Source organism: Meles meles, chromosome 4 (genome assembly GCF_922984935.1).
Source record: "Meles meles chromosome 4, mMelMel3.1 paternal haplotype, whole genome shotgun sequence".
Lineage (NCBI taxonomy): Eukaryota > Metazoa > Chordata > Mammalia > Carnivora > Mustelidae > Meles > Meles meles.
The window spans coordinates 54835583-54843029 of record NC_060069.1 but is presented as its reverse complement, the minus strand read 5'-3'; the positions used below and the strand labels follow the sequence as shown (position 1 = coordinate 54843029).

The following is a 7447-nucleotide window of genomic DNA, read 5'->3' as shown; positions in this document are numbered from 1 at the left end:
TAGTTCCTGCCAATGCCGATGCATTCCAGGTAATGGGAAGAGGGACAACGACATACGGAAGGCACGCCCTACCCCCATTTCCTTCACGGGCATGACCTGGAAGTCACACACATCACGCATGCTCACATGCTGTTGTCCAGAACTAGGTCGTGTTACTACCCCTACATGCAAGGAAGGCTGTGAACCTTTTCAGCTGGGCAGCCAGATGGCTATATCTTACCCACAGAACACACTCACCCTTGTCCAGCCTGAAGTTCAGGGTCTCTGGGGGTTGCAGGATCCTTTCCTCCAGGCCCAGATGCAACTATCCGCCTGGTGATCTTTAAGCAAGAGAAAAGTTGTCTCCCCTACTTCCAGTTATTCACACACTGAATAGCACCGGTGGAAAAGAAATAGGATGAGAAATCAGAACGTCCATTCAGAAAAATGGAAGAATGGAGAACACCCAGTAGTGACTAGTTCATAGCAAGTGTCCCCACCTACCACACAGCAGTCACAAACACTGCCTTCCCGGAAAGTGGGGCTGGCGCCTTGGCTTGTGGATCTGGTAGTCCCTTGTCCATTGACCTCAGAGAGGATAGGCTAGTTTTTGGCAAGATAATTCCTTGTGTGTCTCCCTGCATAGCCTCGTCTCAAGTGGGCATTGGAGAGTGTGCCCTTTAGAGGGACTTGTGGATCTCACAGCCTTTTTCTTCTGGTGCCTTTTGGGAGGGCCCAGGAGTTACCGTAGGAGTCAATGCAATCACAAGATTTTTCAGGTCACACTTACGGGGTTTGGTTTTGATTGCAAGAAAATGCCTTCCAGTAGTTAGTAGGCATCTTGTCCATTTATTCCCGTCGGTGCCGTGTGGAGGTATCTATAGTCAAAAGTTCTTCTTCCCGCATGATTTTTACACGCAAAATTTTGTTCTTTAATTTGGTCGCTTCAGATTCTGTCCTTTTTTGTTCTAGAAGGCGGTTAAACTACTAGTGGATTTTATTGACTCTCGGGCTTGGTCGGTTTTGGTCCAAAGGAGTGGTTCCTACTCGAAAGCATGGTCCTTACTCTCCCATCTCCCAATACCTGCAACCTTTGGTGTTCTCATTTGGCTCTCGGCCCTATAGCAAACACTTTACGGTGTCCTACCTGCACCTGCTCAGCCACACTCTTAGCCAAGGGCTAATGGTGAACCCTAGTGTTGTTTCTAGCACCCTTATCCCCCATGCAGCTCCCACAATCTTTGCTACCCTGCCCTGAAAATTCTAGCCAACTTAGCCTCCCTAAATTCCTGCTTCTTCAGCTCAACGAGAGTGCTATGCGCTATGCTCTGCCCTGGGGGTGGAGTCCCCATGCCCTGTGAGCCACAGAAGGTCCCCAGGAAGAAAGCCAGGGCCAGTGTGGGATTCACTTCATGTGTGTCTTTTCTCTAAAGGATCACAGTCTGGTCCTGCCTGTTGTCCAATACACCGTCCAACTGCCAGTTGCCTCATAATAAATGTCTAATTTCATGATTGTTTATGGTGGTGGTGGTGGTGGGAACGTGATATTAGTTACTCCATTGGGGATATAATCAAAATTCTTTCCTTCCCTAGACAGAGAATTTTATGTGGATATACAGCTGTCTAGGGAGCAAGCCAATGGTATATGAGCAGAAGCAAAGGAGTGTGCCTCTACTTCTCTTTGTTTTCTTTTTTAAAAAGGTTTTATTTGTTTATTTGAGACAGAGAGAGAGAGACAGACAGAGACAGAGAGAGCACGAATGGGGAGAGCGGGTGGAGGAAGAAGCACACTCCCCACTGAGCAGGGAGCCTGATGCAGGGCTTGATCCCAGGACCCTGAGATGAGAACCCTAGCCAAAGGCATATGTTCAGCCAACTGAGCCACCCAGGCGCCCCAACTTCTCTTTGTTTTCTTTTCCTGCTGGCTGGAATGTTATGGCTGTGATTACTATCTGTCCAGCAAAATCTGCTCTTCATAATCAACATTCTCAAAGCAGAGATCTCAGAAAGAAAAGAGAAGGGGACAGGGGGAAAGTATGTGAAGAAATAACGGCCAAATTTTCCCAAAATTTAGTGAAAACATCACCTATCATTCAGTGAACTGCAAGCAGGATGAGTAAAAAGAAAACCACACCCAGGCCCATTCATGGTCAAACTGCTAAAAACCAAATATAAAGGGAAAATCTTAAAAATAGCCAGATAAAACATATATATAGGAGAGCAATGTGTGAATGCTGGCTGATTTCTTTTAATTTTTTAATTTATTTTTTATTTTTCAAAGATTTTGTTTATTTATTTGACAGACAGAGATCACAAGTAGGCAGAGAATCAGGGGTGGGAGGGTGGGGTGAGAAGCAGGCTCCCCGCTGAGCAGGGAGCCTGATGCTGGGCTCCTTCCCAGGACCCTGAGACCATGACCTGAGCCAAAGGCAGAGGCTTTAACCCACTGAGCCACCCAGGCGCCCCCGTTGGCTGACTTCTCATGAAAAATGAGGGAGGCCAGAAGACAATGGAATATCCTCTTTAAAAGGCTGAAAAAAAAAGCTGACAATCCCTAATTTTAATATCTTTTAAAATATTAAATATTAGCTTTGCGCAGTGGCAGTATCGTAGCCAATGAGGTTTATCTGAGGCGCGATTATTGCTAATTAAAATATTAAATATTAATATAAATAATATGTATATTATTAATAAAGATAATTTTATTATATATCAGTTCATATTAATAATATATAATAATGAATAAAAGAATAATTATTTAAAATAAAAATATTTATTAAAATATTTAATAAAAATATTTATTAAAAATAAATGATAGCTGAGAGAATTAATTACTAATGAAAGTGAGGTATGAGAAAAGGTAAACTAGATAGAAACCCAATTACAGGATGCGACAGTCAACAACTGCACATTCTTTAAAGTGCACACAGAATGTTCAATAGGACAGACCCTATGCTGGGGCATAATATTGCTCTCCATACATATGAGATAACTGAGATCTTACAGAGTATGTTCTCTGACACAAGAATATTAAATTAGAAATCAGTAACCATAATATAGCTAGAAAATCCCAAACTGTTGAAAATTAAACAAGGTAATTCTTTTAAATTTATTTTTATTTTTGACATTCACATTATTTAATAACAGCTACGTATTCTTAAACATTTTTTTTTCAGAGTGTAGTGGACATGCAATATTACATTATTTTCAGGATTAAATCATAGTGATTCACCATCTCTATGTGCTATGCTATGCTCACCACGAGGGTAGCTCCCATCTGTCACCATACAAGAGTATTACGGTATCACCGACTCCATTTCTTGTGCTGTGCCCTTCATTCCTGCGACTCATTCATGCCATAATTGAAGCCTGTTATCTCCCACTCCCTGTCACTCATTTTTCCTGTCCCCTTACCCCCTCGTTCTTGTAACCATCAGTTTATTCTCTTTATTTATCGTCTGATTTTGCTTTGTGTTTGTTATTCATGTGTTTTCAAACGAGGTAATTCTAAATAGATTATCAACAAAAGAAGAAATCACAAGAGAAATTAGAAAATATTTAAAGTTTAGAGGATAATGAAAATATAAAGCAGCAAAATTCTTGAGGTACACCAAAGCAGCCCTTAGAGGGAAGTGTATGGGTTTAAACGCTTGTATCAGAAAAGCAACACGGGTTTCAAAGTAGTGATTTAAGGATCCCTCTTAAGGGGTGCTTGGGTGGCTCTGCCTTTGGCTCAGGTCACGATCCCAGAACCCTGGGATCGAACCCTGGGATCAAGCGCTGCATCCAGCTCAGCGGGAAGCCTGCTTCTTCCTCTCCCACTCGCCCTGCTTGTGTTCCCTCTCTCACTGCCATTCTCTCTGTCAAATAAATAAATAAAACCTTAAAAAAAAAAGGATCCAGCTTAAAAAACAAGAAATGTGTGAGTACATTAAATTCAAAGTAGAAGGAAGGAAATAATAAAGGGCAAAGATCAATAAAACAGACAATAGTCAAACCAGAAGAAAATTAACAAAGCCAAAAATTGGTTCTGTGAAAAGATTAATAAAAGTGATAAACTTTTTATAAAATTGGTCAAGAAAAAGAGAGAGAACGGAGAAATGACCAATATCAGGCAAAAAAAGATGGAAGTCAATTGGCATTCTCAGACCTTGAAAGAAAACTTAAAAAGAATAATTATGAACTATCTTATGCCAATCAATTTAACAACTTAAATGAAGTGAACAGAATCTTTGCAAGCTTACCTAAACTGACTCAAGAAGAAAAGGAAAATTTGAATATTCCTGTACGCATTAAATATAGTGAATTCTAACAACAATCTTTTAAAAAATTTCCCAGAAAGGAAACTCCAGGCCCGGATAGAGAGAATAATATCAAACATTTAAGGAAAATCGGGCTCCTGGGTGTCTCGGTTGGTGAAAGGACTAGCTTAGACTCAGGTCATGATCCTGGAGTCTAGAGATCGAATCCCGCATCGGGCTCCCTGTTTAATGGGAAGTCTGCTTCTCCTTCTGACCCTACCCCATCTTGTCTTCTGTCTCACTATCTCTCTCTCTCAAATACATAAATAAAATCTTTAAAAAAAATTTAAGGAAAATAGAAATAATGTCAAGATGATATGAAGGAGCACATGGAGAGGAATTAGTTTTGCAGCCATATTTGGAAATTATAATCTGCCACAGTGATACTGATAAGCAAATATTTCTTAGGACACAAAAAGTACAAACCAAAAGGAAAAAATAATAATTTGGACTTACCAAAAATTCAAAAATCTACTCCTCAAAAGGCATTATTAAGAAAATGAAATCTTGGCGCCTGGGTGGCTCAGCTGGTTAAGTGGCCGACTCTTGGTTTCGGCTCAGGTCATGATCTCAGGGTCCTAGGATGGAGCCTGGTCTCCCCTACCCCGACTTGGTCCTCCCCAGGAAGTCTGCTTAAAATTCTCTCTCTCTGCCCCTCTCCCCCAGCTTGCTTGCATGTGCGCGTGCACACGCAGTCTCTCTCACTCTCAAACACATAAATAAACTTTAAAAAGAAAATGAAGTCAAGACCACCACGCTTCCAGCCATCCGGAGAGGCTCTTCTGTGCTGCGTGGACTTCGCCGCCGCTGCACCAGCTTCTACAAGTGAGGAGCGCAAATTCGCCTCCTGCCAGAGCGGCGGCTCCTGCGGGCCCCGGCGCTGCGCCAAGTGCTCCCACCACCGCGTCCGCAAGGGGGCGCCAGGGCCTCATGGGGAGCGGTGAGCTCCTGATGCAACAGAGAGCGGCCGGTAGAAACCTGCTGTTTGTTCAAGTATTCAATGATGATAAACTCATCTAGACTCTTCTGGGAGGAAAGAGGAGAGGTGAGGAGAGGGGAAGGGAGGAGAGCAGTGGGGGGGAGGGGGAGGAGAGGGGAGGGAAGAAAAAGGAAAAAAAAAAAAAGGAAAAATCCTACCCAGACTAGGAGAAAAAATATTTATAACCCATGTATATGAGAAAGAACTTATATCCAGAATATATAAAGAACTTTTGTAAGTCAATAATAATAAGGCAAATAACCCAATTAAAAATAGTTAAAAGACTTGAAGAGAAACTACAAAACAAGATTCTCTGGCTAATAAGCACAGACGAAGACATTCAACATTTTCAGTCATCAGAGAAATGCAAGTTAAAACCACAACAAAATATTGCTTCATACCCATTAGGAGAGGAAAATTAGAAGACTGAAAATTCTTTTTTTTTAAATGCACAGAAGTATTTATTTATTTATTTAAGATTTTATTTATTTGACACAGAGAGAGAGAGAGAGCGGGTGAGCTGGAGGAGTGGCAGAGGAAGAGGGAGAAGCCGACTCCTTGCTGACTGGGAGCCCGCCACGGGACTCCATCCAGGAGCCTGTGATCAAGACCTGAGCCGAAGACAGGTGCTTAACCAGCTGAGCCACCCAGGCACCCCAAGAAGACTGAAAATTCTAAATGTTGACAGGGATGTGGAACAACTGGATTTTGTAGGCTCCGAAGACAGTGGGTGGGGGGTGTTCCTCCGCCTGCAGAGGAATGCAGACAGCTTCTAGAAGCTGAAAAAAGTACAAAACCAGAATACCCTTGCTACGGGTTGAACTGCGTCCTCCTATAATTCAGATGTTGGAGCCCTAACTTCTGAGGTGATAGTATTTGGAGATGGAGCTTCTGGTTGGTGATTAGGATCACATGAAGTTATAAGAGTGAGGCACCCATGGGGCTAGTGCTCTTTAAAGAGCCTCTGAAAGAAGAGGCACGAGAGGATTCTCTGTCTCTATCTGTCTGTCTGTCTGTCTCCTCCCAGCCACTGAGAGCACACAAGCCATCTGCCAGCCAGGAAAAAAAAAACAAATCTTCATAGAACTGGACTGTGCTGACACTCTGATCTCAGACTTCCAGTCTCCAAAAATGAGGAAATAAATTTCTGTCCTTGAGACTACCCCATCTCTGGTATTTTGTGTTGGCTGCCGGATCTAACTGAGGCAATCCTAGAACCCTTGGAAAGGGATGCCTTGATTTAGCCCAGTGGGACTCCTGTCCAACTTCTGACCGCTAGAATTCTAACATAATGAATCTGTGTTGCGTTAAGCCACAAAGTTTGGGATAATTTGCTACAGCGGCAGTAGAAAAACACATCCAGCAATCCCTCTTCTAGATATTTACCCAAGAGAAAAGATTAAACATCTACAAGAATACTTGTACGTGGATGTTTGGAACAGCTTTTTTCACAATAGTAAAAACCTAGAAATCATCCAAGTGTCCATCAGCAGGAAAATGAATAAACAAGGTATGGCATGTTCATACAACACAGCATGGTTTAACAATTTAAAAACAATGAACTACTGATATATTGAGCAACATGCATAAATCTCAACAACATATTTGTTGAGTGAAAGAAACCAGACAGAGATGAGTACCTAACTTATGATTCCATTCATATGGTCTTCAAGGACGGGTGAAACTAATTTATGGTGGTAGAAATGAGAATAGTGGTTGCTTGTGGGGTTGCAGACAAGCATATTTTCTAGGGTGGTGGACAGAGTCTACAATTTCGATTAGTGTACTAGTTACATGGGAGTAAAAATCATCAAAACCTGTTGTGTTACGAGTTGAGATCTTTGCATGTTACTGTATTTAAGTGTTCCTCAACTAAAAAAAAAAAAAAGAAAGAAACCAAGAACAAATATTGGGGGACATCTCAGGGTCTGGCATATCATCCACCTCTTGTATTTTTTCACTTAATGCAAGAAAACGCTTCTTTGTGAAGTAGTTACAGGTTTGTTGCCTTAACTGATGAACCTCCAAATCCCACTGTCTTAATATAGAAAGGTTTCTCATTCATGGGAAGTCCAAAATGAATGCTCATGATCTGTAGGCTGTTCTCCAAGTGGTGATTTCAGAATCTTGGCCTCCACCGTTCCCATAATATGGTTTCCAAAGCTATTGCATTGGTCTTCACCAAGCC

At 41.9% G+C, this 7447-nt stretch overlaps 1 pseudogene; it reads left to right on the top strand.

The window, feature by feature from the left end:
• The first annotated feature begins 2566 nt into the window (after positions 1 to 2566).
• Positions 2567 to 2673, top strand: LOC123941006 (annotated as a pseudogene).
• Positions 2674 to 7447: the final 4774 nt, after the last annotated feature.